Genomic DNA, 16,180 nt, shown 5'->3' with positions numbered 1-16,180 from the left:
GCTCCCCTTTTCCTAAGGGACATGGACATAAGTCACAGGCTGAGTCCACAGAAGGAAGCACTCCCTGTGGCGGCTGTTGGTTAATATGTAGTTAGTTCACGCTGCGTGATGCCATCTTGAATATCGACGTTTTATTAACTTGTAGGCATTTCCGTTTCATCTCAAACCTATATCAGTTTTTCTTCGTACAGTCGTTCACCCACGAACCGCCTAGTCCATCTGTAGGAAACTGACAGTCGACTGGAGTCTGCCCCTCTCACCTGATGCTGTGGGGTTTACTTTTCTTCCGATATAAGCATCATAGACTTGGGAAGTCAGTCATTTAGACCCTGAGACTCGGTCTTCACCATCCTTGGTAGATAACAAAGACACAACAGGAATAATAGTCGGTGACATTCATGGAGCAGTTCGTATGTGCCGGGACCCATTCTGAATCCTTCGTGTAGATCTTCTCTTTGAGTCCTCCTAACAACCTTATAAAGATGTACTGCTGTTGACTCCATTTTATAGGTAATAAAATTAAGACACAAAGAGGTGATGAAGTAGCCTCTGCAAGGTCACACGGTGCATTTGGCTTTAAACCTGGGATCTTCTTGTTTCTGACGGCAGGCTTTGAAAGACATGGTCACTCCCTCATGGGGCAGCTCATTCCATTCTCGGAACTGTGGACAGAAAGGTTTCCCTGTGGTCAAAATCCACTTTGAGGGTGGTACCATTGATAGTTGTGGACACAGAAACATTTCAGTTCAAAAAATTTAGTTCCCAGACTAAAGCCTACTTAGAACACTCTTATCTTTTGCGTTCCCCTCCCCCATCCTTCCAAGCATCAAGCCCTGTTTATTTCACTCCTAAAGTCAGCCTCCTGCTTTCTGTCCTTCTTATCATTGCCTTCCCAACTGTAGAAGGAAGACTTGGATCCTTGGTGTGGCCTTCAAGGCTCTTCCTACCTTAGCCTCATTGCGCCCGTCTTTTGTTCTTCTACTGTAACCTTCCACAGAATAATTGAGAGCCTCTTATGGGACTGGCCCTCCTCTAGGAGTTAAGGATAGTCCTAGGAATGACAGATTCCAACTTGGTTCCCGGTCTTATGGAGCTTATATCAGATGGCTTATTCTACCCTTTGTTTTTGTCCTGCCCTTGAACTTGTGCAGCTCATGTTATTGCTTCTTTCAACTTTGGGTGCCATGCCAGGCCTTCCTTTTTTTTTTTTCTTTCTTTCTTTCTTTCTTTCTTTCTTTCTTTCTTTCTTCCTTTCTTCCTTCCTTCCTTCCTTCCTTCCTTCCTTCCTTCCTTCCTCCCTTACCTATTAACATCCTACTCATCCTTCGAGGCTTGGCTCAGATATCACTTCTATGGAGCCTTTCAACCTAGCCCAGCCTGTATGACTCACTCCTTTGTCTGGACTCCCACAAGTGTGTGTTTGTATTTCATTATAACCTTTGTTCGAGTCTGCTCTGTATTTTAGTGTGTTCTTTTCAGGCTTGAAAGCGACACATTCTTGCCTGAAGGTAAGAGCCTAAGTAACTTACTTTGTTTGCTCCAGAGCACATTAGGAAGATAGTGGGTGCTCCACGGATGTTAGGAAGCACAGTAATAATGAGGACCATTTTGTTGAGGGCCTGCTGTGCATCAAGACTGCTAGATATTATTATCACATTTGTTCCTGCCAACTAGTTGATGAGTTACAGATGTGAATACTATCCATTTTACAGATGAGAAAACTGAAGTCCAGAAAGTTGATGTAACTTGCTCAGAATCAGCTGTTAAGAGAAAGGACACGCATTAGCACTCAGAGCTGCCTGATTGTAAAGTCCCTGTGATTGTTGCCATGATACCTGAGAATACATCACAGTGGTTGCTATGGTTCCCAGAAGTCCAGGTGAATAATCCACATCCCTTCCGTAAATGCTCATAGGGCTAGATTTCTTCATCTTGCCACACACATCCTGCAGACTTTTTTTCACACCCCTCCTCTTTTTACCCATTCTGTATTTTTCGGTGATCTCTATCTAGCACTATGCTGTCAAGACCAGGAAAGGAGAGGTTCCCGATTTGCAGATTTGGACACTGGACTTTAATGACTTTACTGACTGTTGGCCAGAATGTAGCAGAAGAGCACAATATCACATAAGGTGAATTATACTGAGCTTGGGTTGAGTGAGCTCAGTTTACTCCTGTGAACCAATGTCAAGCCAGGCTCATCCCATCATATTGGTTGATTCTTTGATTTCAAGCAACAGAGATCACCTCTGGCCACCTTACAAGAATTCATCGGGGCAACAGCTAGTAGCTTCCAGAATGGACAGAAATTTGGGAATGGATAGGAGGGAGGACAATTCCCGCATACAGGCAGCTTGAATGACTTGACCAGCTCATCACTGTCACTGCTAAAACCAGCCCTCCCCACACATTTTTCTATCCTCACATCAGCCTGCTCTGCATGAATCAGATGCGCCTACTTGGCATCACGTAGCCACCTGATGGCTATGAGAGGGCAGGGGACTTTGAGGATTCCCACCCTGCCTGGAACAGCGAGGGAGGGTGGTAATTCCCCAAAAAGAAATTGAACTAAGAATGGATTCTGGATAGCCCCCAAAATTCAACAAATACCAGCTGTCCCTGAATTTTACATGAATAGTAGAGTTTATTGAAGGAGGTGCAGAGTTTTTCCTCTATAAATAAAGTCCCATATACTGTAGCTTTAAATCTCCTTTCTGATGATCTTGACGTGGTCATCAGTGATATCCGGAAGCCTTCCAGCTTTGCTCTGCAGCAAGCTTGATGAGCCCACCCTTATCTTGTATGGCTTCATCTAGTATTTAAGTCATTGGGAAAGATGTAATAACATACTCAGACCTGTAGTTAGCTTCTTACTGAAGACCTTCCTCGAGCAAGTCCTAATAAAACCCAAGCTCTAAAAACCCATCATCAAATAATAAAAGAGAAATAGAGTAAACGCACAATTCATGAGATTAATATAGAGGAGGAAGACGATTTTTTTTCTAATAATCTTTACTTTTATATCCGACTTTATGGGGGTGCTGTTTAATTTCATGTTCATTTACTTTAATTACTTCTTGCATGTAGTTTGCAGGGAAGTTTGCCATTTTCCAACATCTTAAAGATGGCTTACTTGAGTTTCGTTTCAGACCCTGTTGGAATTAATATATAATAAAAGCTAGTGTGTATATTTCTCATTTTTCACCTCAAAGGATTATTCATCATAATAGAATCAGTTTTTCCGGGGAGATTTTATCAGACTTACAAGTCAAATTAGTTGAATGCATTTCTTCTGCTAATAAACAGAGAGCCTTTACCCTGGAAGCATCTCTACACTGAATTCCAATAATTCAATGTTTCTTTGCCTCAAGAGATCAACCTATAAACGACCTAGGAATAAAAACATAAATTTATTAGCCTCAAAGGAGATTGTTAAGATGGGAGAATTTAAGAGGATAAAAGTGAAGAAAGGTCATAAAATCAAAATCTAAATATTGAATATAAGATTTTATTAAAAAAATTTTTTAGAGGGATAGTCTTAATTCTCCTGTACCCTAAGCAGAGCATTTTGGGGCACAGCTTTTTATGTGTTTATAGTTGCACGGATTTGTGTGTTGTATGTGAGGGCGCTGTAGGCTGCATACGGGACTACTGTAGCGGTATGATAAAAGGTGTTGGGTTTCTAACTTTGAAGATAATTGGAGTTGCCATCTTGCATGGTGACTGATTTGATCCCTTCCTCCATTTTGATTTGCCTCACAGTTTGTAGGTCCAAGGTCAGCTGCGGGAAGATTTTGGCCCTGAAACTATGACAAGCCCTTACAGGAATGGAAAGGAGGTGTAGTCTCTTTCAAGTGCATTTATGAGAGTTTTCTGTGATCACTGCCTACTGCTTGACGGTGGGGGGCTCATTGGTTCTTGGTGCGAATTATTTCTAAATCCTGCTTTACCTTCGTTTTGAGTCATCCCGACCCTCTCAAGCTGCTTGCTCACAAACGTTTCACATGTTGAGATGCCAGGCGTTTTGTCTAGTCCATAACTGAGACGTGCTTTCTTCTCTCTGTAAGATAAGGAAGATTTGGCCCTGTAGAAGAGATATGAATGTGGATTTCCTTTTCCTCTGTAGATAAGATCTGCTGTAGTGAAAGGTGCAGGTGAACAGATTGCTTAGGCAGGAACTCTGGGAATCCAATGTATAAATGACAAGAGAGAAATTTTTCAGGGCTAATAGGAAAGCCCTCTTCAGTGTGTAGTTGAAATTCACCTTCTCTAGTATTTTGCACAAGATGGAGAATAAAAATGGTTATGATTGATGAAGCATTCAGTGTATATCTAACTGTAAGTCGGACTAGAGGGACTTTTAAATCACCCAAATGAAAGATTGCATTATCATGAACATTAATATGTAACAGTTAAGTATGTCGTTGCTTATCATAAGTCCTGGCATTCACAGGGCTCTATGAGGCCAGTCAACCAAAAAGGAAAAACTTTTCAGCAAACGCCAGTCCACGAAACCTCCATGAATGAGGCCAGCCCAGTGGTCATGACTCTTAATAAGTTATTTATTTTTGTGTTCCCAACCCATCTGTAGACTTTAGTCACACCATGAATGGGGTGGGAGGAGGTTAAAGATGTCCCCTGAGATATTTTTGAAAAAAAGAAAGGGTTGAAATTGGGGGAAGAATTTATTCCTGGTGAGAAGAGGAAGTTGGGAGGGAAAAATAGTGAACAGTAACTTATTAAGGGCATGGAGGTTAGGTTAGTTAAATGTTCAGAAAATTACTTACTTCTTAAAGATTTGTTGCCATTTACATGGTTGACAAATTAGCAACTGTTAGAAAACAAATTCAAGAGGATAGAAGTTGGGTCATTCTTCTCTTTTTTATCTTTTGAAAAGTTATGTCGTCCTCCAGTTTCTATAAGGAGTATACTTTTATAGCAGAAAATTTGAACTGTTAAGAAATATTTTAAAAATTAAAATTAACTCTTTCCTCATCACACAGAGAATTTAGCAAATGGGTAGGGGTATCCTTGCATGTATAATATTTGAAAATATATGTTCATTTACATATATTTAACTGCATAGTTTTCTCTTTGTTATTTACCATACCTGTCATGTACACGTATGTCCAGAGATATTTTGTCTGTCTATGAATTTACCATAGCATCAAACCCAGAACCATTTTAGTGGGATAAATTTGTTCAGATTTTTAAAAATTGCGATAGGTGCATCATATCAGAATTAAATCTTTGAGTTATTTGTGGCGGGAAGAGAGATGGGAAAACCAAGGAACGAGCACTTACTGAGTACCTAGTGCATGCCGAGCACTAGGCTAGGGCCTGTGCAGTAATTCTGCAATTCATCATCAGCCAGCACTGATGAGGAGCAAGTGGAGAGGGAGGATAGGTAACTGTTAGTGAGCACTGACTGTGTACTAGGTGAGAACTTTGACATGTACCATTTTATTGGACTTCCATTGCAACCCAAAATGTTAGATCCTTCTCTCATTTCCACATTATGGATGGGAAACTTCAGGCTCAGAGAAGTCCAGCTAGTTACTCAGGGTCACACAGCCAGTAAGTGTATAGCCAGGCTGGCTGATGGTTCTTCACTACCCTAAGCTGCATGCCGCCTTGCTTCCCCTCTCCCCCACACCCGTAGGTGTGCTGCACCTATCCATTTCGCCAGTTTGCCTTCCAGTATTTCGAAGCTATTTTTTTTCTGACCCGTGCTTCCTTTTTTTTTTTTTTTTAACAACTTCCCTGGAAGTGTATTTACCTCTTTTGTTCCTTTAGTGTTGAAACACGGGGGAACCCAGCAAGCACGAGGTGCTACAGGCATTGCCCCCGTTCCATCCTCCAGGGTGCGGAGACAGGCAACGCTAAAGTGACATCTGTGCCTACTTGTGATGGTGACTGTCACCTGAATGGGAGCATCCATAGCTCTTGAGAATGAGACACAGAATCCTGTCTTCGGTTACCAGGCACAGCTCATGTGACTGGGTGTCCTGTGCTCTGAGCCCAGGATTCTTCCATTATGTCTTAGAACATGAAATGTTTATCACTTGGTTGCAGTTATCCACGTTTTATAGCCGGGGCCATGCATATAACCATTGACCCACTGTGCGACCAGGTTTTCCATTAACAGCTCTTGGCCTGGGACATTCTGTTTTACCTCTCTTTGCTTCTGTTTCTTCTCCTCAAAAATTTGGATAAATCATAGTACCTCCCCCACAGAGTTGTTGGAAGACTAGACGAGGTTGTATAAGCAAATCACTTGAGTAAAAGCCTTGCACAGAATTCACACACAGTAGGTGTGAAGGGGTGGTGTTTTTCTTCAGGGAGCCTCTAAAGACTAAGAATAATTTTCTTTAGTGATAAGTTCTCAAGTGACAAGGGAGCCATCTTCCATGCCAGGAGGATTGGCTAATTACACGTTGATTACTCAAGTTCCCTTAAGGAAGTGATTTTTCTCCAGGACCTAAGATATGTCAATTAGCGTGTGTTCACCTGTTAGTAACAGAAAACCTCATTAGTAGTGGCTGAAAACATAAGGATATTAATCATTTACTTGCCCAGAAGACCAAAGGTAGTCAGTTTCAAGAGTGGTTCAGCACCTGAATAATATCTGACTGCTGGGTTGGCTTAGCTGTGATTCTTTTAGCTTTTTCCTCGTGGCCACAAGATGGCTGCTACAGCTCCAGGCATCATCTGCCTACAAAGTCACATTCATAGGCACAAAAGTGGGAGAAGGGGCCAAGGCAGAGAGAGGGAGAGAAAGAAAGCTTTGTATGATTTTCCTCCAATCAAGGAGGAAAAATAGCTTATATCTTATATCCCTTATATATTTTGGCCAGAGCTAAGTTAGATGTCTATCTGTAATTGCAGAGCAAGCTGGGAAGGGGAAGGGGACCACCTCTCTCTCTCTCTCTCTCCCTTTCTCTCTCTCTCTGTCTTTTTTTTTTTTTTTTTTTTTTTTCAGCTTGAGGAGTAGGGCGACGGGGTGGTGGAGAAGTTGGGAATGACTGTTGAATAGTATCTACATGTGGAGTGACATTTGATACTTGACCAGCTAAGATCAACTTCAAAATCTAGGTTGTGCCTGGCAAAGGGTATGAAGTTGTTATTTTAGGTATTTAAAAAAAAATTTTTTTTTGGTATTGTTTAGAATGACAATGTAGTTTTCGATTCCTACATTACTGCTGAAGCTGAAATTTCTTGGTATTTAGAGATGATGATTAAGCCAAACCCGCTTTGTTTACTTTATTCATCATTAGGCTTTATACCATCTCTGGCTTTCTGTATGTCACCCAAGAAATGCTTTGGAGATGGCTCAGCTTCCTGCTCAGAGCTGTAGCTCTGGATGTTTCACACTCTGCACACGGTGTTGGGTATGACTACCCTCTCCCACCCCGAAAATATTCTGTGCTTCTGTATTTGCCCATTGTGAAAGAAACATCCTGACAGCTGTGATGTATTTATAATGTCGTACGGCTGGTTTTACCGTCACTTTGTTACATCAATACTCATCTTTCTCCCTAAGCTGAAAAATTCATCACACTTTGAGCTACAGGGAAAAGTTCCACCTGAATATGTGTAGTTGGGAGTTTTCAGGGGAGAGACAGACTGGAGGGATCTTACTGTGTAAGAAATCTTCCATAATGTCACTCTTTTTCCACATGGCTTGGGTGATTAGAGTTGGTAGAGCAGAGCACTTTTCTCCAGGATAGCTGATGTCCCCGAAGACCCAGTTTACTGGCAGCATGGCCTAAAGGGAGAAGCAAATATGTTTTGCCAACAGGGAAAAAGATTACTTTGCTACTGGCTTCTTAAAGAATGCACCTATTTTTAGCCCGCAAGTATACATCTCTTGCCTGAATCAGTCAACTAAATAAGTCTGCAATTCTAATCAAACCTGTGATTCGAATTTGTATAAACATTAGACGAAAGTTTTTAGAAAAATGAGAAGATTCACCATAAGCATGGGGTTTTTAAGAAGTCAGGACCAAAACCATTTCCACTGAAAATAAAATAAAAATTTTAATTAATATATAGAATCTTCAAACTGGGAACCAAATACCCATCTGCCGAGGATCGGATTCTCATGAATATGGAAAAGTTGCGACACTTCTAAAACTGCACACAGTCCAGGATGTAGTAGCCCTTAGATGTATGTGGCTATTTAAATTTAAATTAATTAAAATTACATAAATTTAAGAGTCTCGTTCCGCAACGTACTAGCCATATTCCCAAGTGCTAGGTAGACTCAAGTGCCCGGCGGTTACTCTGTTGGACAGTGTAAGTTGTCCACAGAAAGTCCTATCGGGGAGAGTTTCTCTAGATGTGCGGGTCTCGTCCAGAAGTGATTTTCTCCACCAGAGACTGTTTGGCAATATCTGGAGGCATCTTTTAAAAATTTATTTTATGTTTATTTTTGAGAGAGATAAACAGAGACAGAGTGCGAGGGGGGAAGAGGGGCAGAGAGAGAGGGAGACACAGAGTCCGAAGCAGGCCCCAGGCTCTGAGCTGTCAGCACAGAGCCCGACGCAGGGCTCGAACCCACGAACCGGGAGATCATGACCTGAGTCAAAGTCGGACGCTTAACCGACTGAGCCACCCACGTGCCCCTGGTGGCATTTTTTACTGTCACAACTGGGGTGGTGGTGATGCTACCTAGGAATGCTGTTAGACACCCTGCAGTGCACAGAACAGCTTCCACAGTGAAGGGTTATTGGCCCAACCTGTCAGTAGTGCTGAGGTTCAGAAAGTCTACCCTTCAGGGTGGGGGGACTCTGATGGCCCACAGCTCCTCATCTAGAAGTTTAAAGTGACTTCTGCTCCCAAGACTGCAGGTAACCTGTGTATTGATACAATATTGACATGTAGTAGGGTTAAAACTTGAGGCGATGCCTCGAAAAGCCTTGTCCCAAATCCCATAGTCCTAATCACAGGCAGGGAAGGATCCATAAAGCCACCAGGGGAGTCTAGTTAACACTACTATAGCTGGGTTGGGAGAAATAAGGGGGCCATGGGATTGGTCCCCCCTCTTCCTCTGCTTTCTCCCTCTTCACTCTCCCTCTTCCTGCAAACTGAGTGGAGCTGACCATCTAAATCATAATGTCTTGGGGTGGGTGATATTCCACTCCAGGCCTTTGTCATTAGCCAGGACATTAGTGTAAGCAACCAAGGCTCACACTGACCATCGCAGGTGAATGCCAGTGTGGGGTACCAGAATCAGGTGTTCTGTCCAGAGCTGGGCTCAGGTGTAGGCTCCCACTTATCTGCTGTGTGGCTAAGAGCAGGTTACTTAACTTCTCTGAGATTTTGGGTACCAATGGAGGTGATGACTGTGTGTCTTATAGGGTTATTTTAAAGATGAAATGAGAAAATACATGTCAAGTGATTAGTACAGTCTCCAGCATATTAAGAATAAAGTCATCGGTAGCTTCTATTATTGTTTTATTTTTTAATTGTTTGTGTTGCTATGGTTACGACTCCTGAGAAAGCCTGGCTGTATTGATTTGGGGTCCTTTCCTGCCCATGGAGGAAATCAGGGCCCTGGTTTGCCAATCTGGCTGGGCTGGAGCCAGGGCTAAAAGCCAAGCAGTCTGGCAGGGCCTCACCCTCTCTACCCCAGCTTAAATGTCACTTACTCTAAGGACATTCCTGTTCACTCTGTTTAAATAGGTTCCCCAGGACCCTGCCATTTTTTTCTCATCCTTGGTTCATGTCTGTTTTCCTTCATAGAATGTAGTAAATTTTGTGAATATATATAAATTTTGTGAAATTTGTGTGTTTTTCCCAGTTAGTTGGTGTTAGATATTGGAGATTTAAGAATTAATGACATATTATAATGAAAAACTGAATTCCTGAGAAGGAAGGAAGGAAAGGAAGGTGACAGGGCTAAAGCCAACCGTGGGTTTTGCATGCCAGCCAATCGACACTGAAACCTCGCTCTGTTCATTGCTCACTTTGTGACCTTTCATAAGTCACTTAACCTGAGTCTGAGTTTGCCATATCTGTGAAATGGGAAAAGTATTGTAAGAATTCCATGCCAATTACAGTGTGTTCTACTTCAGTTAGAGAATTGGTAAATGGTAGTTTTTATAGTGATTAGAGAACCAATATAGGAGTAAAACTCAAGGATCACGTTTGAATTTGTCCACATTCCCTTCTATCAGTATGATGCAGCGAATGTTAGCTATACCCCATGCCATATTAGAATATTTGTGTCTCCTAGAATAGTTTTACACTTTGCCCAGCAGGTTGAAACTTTGGTAGGCTGCAGGTAAGAGCATCTGGTCAACCGGTAGACATTTTTATGAGTGTCAGTGGATCTGCAGAAGGGACTCAGAAAGAGTGTTGGGCTGGCAAGTTTGTGTTGGCCTGTTTTTAAGGACCCACACAGGCCTTTTTCCCCTTCTCTGCCTCCTCACTGGTGTTTGCCATCAGAGACTAAGGACTGCTCGATCCCACCTCTGTACCTCAATACAGCTTTTATCAGAGAATGAAAGAGTCAGATCTTCATCCCTTGTTCATGAGTCTGGTCAGAAGACACAAGGCCTGTTGTGTAAGCCAACTGGCTGTTTACCAAAACTGATTTGTTGGTCCATTGCTGACCGGAACCACCAGCACCAGGGGCGTAGAGATATTAAGTCTTTATTAGACCTCACACTGGATTTATTTTAGATCTCTAGTTTAGTTTGCTTTCAGCTCGTCTGGCGGTCCTTTTGACTATGGGTCATCACTCATTCTTCCAGCTCTTTCTTTTCAGTGATAGCAGAGAAGAGAACATGGCTGATGATCAGGATACATAGATAGGTGAGGTCTACAGATTTTGAGTAATAGCTGTGGGAGTTTGTCGGTTAGTGTGTTTTTAGTTGGTTTGCTTTCTCATCGGGGCTAATACATATGGTAGAGTTGAAGAACTACACATGGAACACCTGTCTAGTTTGACATCCTGTATTGCACCTCTTGGTTGCAAATAACCCAGCACCAACTCCGGCTGGCTGGGCAAATAAGGGAAGTTCATTGGCTCACGTAATGGGTAAGTCCAGGCGTAGGATGGTCCTCCACCGGTACTGTTAGGAATCTGTCCTGCTCTTGGGCTCATCCCTGACTTGCTGTGTCCTGACCTCTTTCAGCCAGCTCTCTTTTTTTGTGGGGACGAGCCCAGTCTGTGCTCTCAAAGCTCTCAAAAGCCCAGCAGAAGGACAGTCTCCCTCTCCGAGTAGTTCCTGCAGAATACTAGGAGTGGAGTGCCATTCCGATTTGGGACCTGTCCATCCGTCAGCCAATCAGGGCGGCCAGTAGAGCAGATGGCACTGATTGGTCAGACTTTGGTTTATGGCTCCACCTCTGGAGCTGGGAGATGCATCCCAGGACTGTGGCTCACCAGCCAGAGGGTATGGGGCACTTCCCCTAAAGAAAAATGCAGCTGGTGTTATCAGAGGAAAAGGAGCGTGGATGTTGGGCAGGCATAAACAACAGATACCCACTCCCCTGCTCCTCCTTTGATTTCAGTTGCACTGGTGACCCAGGAAAAATCCCCTGCTTGCTGTGTTCTCCGTTTCGCCTCGGGAGCTGCTGGCAGGCCTTTGGCCTGAGTTTATTTACAGCATCAGCACACCTCTCTCTTCTCTCTTGCAATCATGATACCCCAGTCTTTCCCCCAGGGGTTGGAGTAAATGGCCTTCTCTGAGCCACAATCAATGGCGTTCCGTAAGGTGTGACAGAAGAGGCCATCTGGCAGTTGCCCCTCGGTCCTTTCTCCCTGTCCAGGGAAGAGGCACGTCTGAGGCATAAGGTCGCAGCACAGCGAGGGGCTGCTGTCTTTCAGAAGACTCACCCCCAGACTCGGGTCTCTGGCACAGAAACGCGACAAGAGTGAAGCACCTGGCAGATTCTGCCTTTCCCTTTGTGAAATCCCCATCAGAATGAGGTTGTGGAATCATAATTATCGTGAAGATGATTTTTGAATACAATTCTAAGTTTGAGCGTTCTACGCAATACTTTCCCAAATATTGGATAGATTTTTTTTTTCTAAGATGCACTGAGATCACTGGCCCATTTCAATTTTTATTGAAACAAATAAACCCAATAAAAACACTTACGCTGAGAGCTAGAGCGCCACAATAAAAGAATCACCCTGTATTGAATTTATTGATTTATTTATTTACTCCAACTGGAAAATCGAGTATTGTGTTAATGTATTTTATAAGAATCACACTGCTCGATGAAATGGCTAATTTATTTTAGCGTATACATAAATAGCTAGCAATTTTCCATGAGACAGGCTAATGAAAATGATGCCATGAAATTGTCTATACTGTGCGGAGTGACGGAGACCAGTTATTATTGGGTGAGTGCTAAGACACAGTGAACTGGCCATCATATCTTTGAACTTTTGAACTGCTACTTGTTTGGTGTGATTTATTGATTTTGCTATCTCTCTGTTTAGCTCAACTTTAGTTTTTGCCCGGCAGTGCAGATAAGTGGCATAGGAGATTTAATTTCATGGGTATTTGGGGTTAAAACCTATCTTTAAGAAGAATGCTAAACATGTTTTAATAAAACATGAGTTGCAGGGGTTTTAGGTTTCTGTGTGATACGGATCTGATAAGCAGCGAGGCCATGCAGAGGCCCGCCCAGGGGTTCCCGGCTGGGGAGGCGCTCTTTTTCTGAGCTCTGGAAGTTGCACCAGGGCCACGTGTATTGTGTTTGCTCCATCGGCCTGGCTTCATTCTTAATTGCATGTATCATTTCTTCCCCTGCCTGTGCCCTGTCGCTCTCGCCACGTGTTTTGCCTCTGTGCCTGGGGCGGGGGTGGTTTCTGGGGTCCTCACGGGCAGCAGTGCTGTGCCTCTAACCCCTCCTTGCACACCGAGGGGCTGGCCGCTACTTAAACACCCGCATTTGGGCAGATCTCTCCGGGAAAGTGCTTTCAGGAGCAGCCACGCAGGGCCCTCACCTACGGGACCAAGACATGGGAGCTCGCTCTGCCCTGGGCTGCCTGGCAGCTGGCCGGCTGTCCCCCAGCACCCACCCTCCGTGCTCCTCAGTCGCGCCCGCTGCCCTCCTCCGCCGGCCCTGACCTTGGACGGGGATGCTTCCCTCGCTGCTTCGGCGGGAAATCTACTGAGTGACAGTGGGCAGAAAGCAGCCCTACTTTTTATTGTTGTCTTTGGACCTGCAGAACTTTTCCTAAATATGCAACATCTTGAGAACTCATTCTTAATATTTTTTGTTTGGTTAGCTAATTTCTAGAGGCCGACTTGACAACAGTGTTTTATGCTTACTTTTTCCTTCCGGGGGGGTGGGGTTGGGGGGGGGGGGAAACCGAGGGTTGGAGGAGGTGGGAAAGAGCTTTATCATGTAAAAGTAACCATCCTAGAAATTTCAGGTAATAAATTTTCAGGCGCATGAACGGTTAAGACTCTTCACTCAGTGACACCGTATGTGAATGTGGAATTTTTATGAAGGTAACAGTCTCTTTCTTTAAAAATCTGATTTATTTAGAAGGTACTTTTAAATGACCAAGTAATTTTAACCTTCAGGGAGATATCGAGGTGGGGGTGGGGGAGGAGGAAAGTAGGGGAGAGTTGGATCTTAGCAAGGGTTTGAAAATTCACATCCCCTTTAATGATTAAACTGGCAGGATCTTTATTTGGATGTTAAAAGCTTTTTCTTACATTGCAAACATTCTCAGCAAATTTACAGTCAGATATTTGGAAACAGCTAGCACTTAAAAAAAAAAAAGGAGGAGGAGGGCCTGTTTGAACTAGGAAACAAAATTAGTGGGAATGGCTAAAAAGACAGACTGACCCCAACACCATTAGCTTGGAAAAAAAATTCCATTTCATTGCAACTATGTTATTGTTTACTTTACCATACACATCCTAATATGGTTACCTCCCTGTCAGAGGCAGCCAAGCCCAGGGGTTGAGGGGCCCCCTCCGGGAGAAAGCTCCTAACTGCCTCTCAGACAATAAGAAACAAACCGTACAACTCCACAAAAGGCTTTCCGGAAAATAAGTGTCAAATAAATCCTACAGAACTCTCGTTTCTGCCACTGAGCTCTGTATATGCAAACCTGTTCTTATGCCATCGCTGCCCGGGCTGAGCTGCGTTTGTTTGGAAATAAGCCATTGCTTTTTCTTTTCTCCTTTTTTCCTTTTTCAAAAAATTTCCCCCCCCCCCCCCCCCCCTTCATCTGCGGGCTCTGGATTAATTCCTTGAGACACATCTTTGCATACATGTCTCATGAGTTATGTTTCCTGGAGCCTTTTACTAGGAACATTAAGGTAAGAATGTTGATTTAGCCCGGGACCTTTGTCACTCAAACTAATGCTCATCAGTGATATAGACATTGTAAAGAAATATTGCGGAGGTCTTTTGTGGTCCCCCTCCCAAACGGAGAGGTGCAGTTGCTTTTAATTGTCATGCATAGATTCGGGGGGGGGGATGCCACCAGTTGTGGATGAGATGGAACAGGGGTGTACTCACTGGTGTAAACACTGGTGAAGACACCCCCGATCCTGTGGCAGCCACTACAGTTCATTAGAAGGGTTTTCCTGTTGTTTCTTCCAATTCTTCTCTACTTGGAGTATTTCTTTTCCTTCTTCTTTTTCTTCAACTCTCCTGATCTTTTCCAAATCCTCATGGTCTTGAGGCTTGCCTGTTATTATCTGCAACTCCAGAACAAAGGTAGGCTGCTCAACTCTGTGCTTTGGGGGAGGGCCGAGTTATTTTGGGAGGGATGTCTTCCTAATGCATGAGTGGCTGACCTAAAAGGCAGGGGGGGTGGTGGTGTAGATCACGCCTGGAGCCCAGGGATGAGAGAGCACGCACTGTGGCAGCTTTTATGGAGTGGAGTTTATTTTTATGCAACTTAGAAAGCAGCAGCATCTCTAGTAGAATGGACTCGTTAGCTCCTGAAATGCTACACCTGGTGTCACGCTGGTGTGTAAATGGCATTACCAAACTGGGGTTCAGACTTTTGGGGGGACAGTGGAATTGACGACAGCAGATAAGATTTCCTTATTGGATTCTGTGTATTCAGTTTATCAAAATTAAATAGAGGATCCAGGATATTTTTTTCTTTGTCTTTTTTTTTTTTTTTTTATATTGAATTCTAATGTAAAGGTGTGAGTTAGTGGGTGACCAGCGTATGGACTCTTCCTTTTTCCTTTGGTCTAATTGCTTTTAATTCCCTGGACACCTTCACATGTTTCTCACTGATTTGGCTTCTCTTATTTCGCCTAATCTGGTGCTCTGATAGAGTCAAGGTGGAGATTTGCTGTTTTTAACTAATTGTGCCTTGCTGGGTGGCAGTTCAATACAAAGAGTAAAGACCACAAGAAATTCATCTCTACCTGCAAAGGGGACTGGAATAGAGTAGTGCAGATTCATAATTGAAAAAAAGAGCAAATTAAGCCTTAGTGAGAGATATTACAGGCTATTAATCATAATAAATATGTTTGGCAACGTTGGGTTTGCGTTCTGTAGTGTTCGGTTAAAAAAAAAAAATCAAAGTCAGTGATTACAAGAGGGAATAGCTCTATGGCTTGTGACACGCTGGGCTGTACTTGTTCATTAGTTCAAACCGCATTAAAAGTAAGCAGTTGTGTTCCAGAATCGAGTATGTTGTTCCCAAGCAGGTCTGAATACATCCCCATCCAAATGTAATCTCGGGTTCATGCCACAACGCGCGTTTCTTTTGTTTTTGGTTTTTTGGGTTTTTTTTTTTTTTTTTTTTTCTGAACATCTCAGCTTCAGCCTGGAACTCTAGTGTAAGAATTTTATTTTACGTTATTACGACGCTCGCACATTCCTGTTGGTTTCTTGGCTGTGGATCATTTCTGTGCATGCACTGTAGCCCCGTCAAGGTGAAGCTCTCTGAAAAATAGAAATCCAGTGTATTTAACCAAAATGAGCTCGAACAGCCTCAAAGTTTGTATCTTAGAAAGCTGCTAATTATGCTTGTCGCAAAACATATCTGAGTGGAAGGTTCTGAGTCCAAACAGAATCGAGTGCTGCTTTAGAAATATAACTGTAGTCTGTGCTTTTAAAGAGGTTTATTTTTACTTTGGGGCCATGGAGGGGGTGATTGGAATTAGTAGCCTTTAATTAGACGGGGAGATATTCAAATTTTACAGGGATTTATGTTAGAACATGGAAT

At 43.1% G+C, this 16,180-nt stretch overlaps 1 protein-coding gene across 11 annotated transcripts in view; it reads left to right on the top strand.

The window, feature by feature from the left end:
• The window catches only part of FOXP1 (forkhead box P1), a 695,473-nt gene that overhangs the window by 401,595 nt on the left and 277,698 nt on the right, over positions 1–16,180 (top strand). The window contains exon 1 of one of the 11 annotated variants that reach the window (XM_049642706.1): positions 13,520–14,303. The exons of the other annotated variants lie outside the window; for them this stretch is intronic. The gene's annotated coding sequence lies outside the window, so the exon portion shown is untranslated. Of the gene's footprint in view, positions 1–13,519; positions 14,304–16,180 lie in introns of those variants that run through there. 11 annotated transcript variants of the gene reach the window in all.

Source organism: Panthera uncia, chromosome A2 (assembly GCF_023721935.1).
Source record: "Panthera uncia isolate 11264 chromosome A2, Puncia_PCG_1.0, whole genome shotgun sequence".
NCBI lineage: Eukaryota > Metazoa > Chordata > Mammalia > Carnivora > Felidae > Panthera > Panthera uncia.
This window is presented reverse-complemented; position numbering and strand designations above follow the sequence as displayed.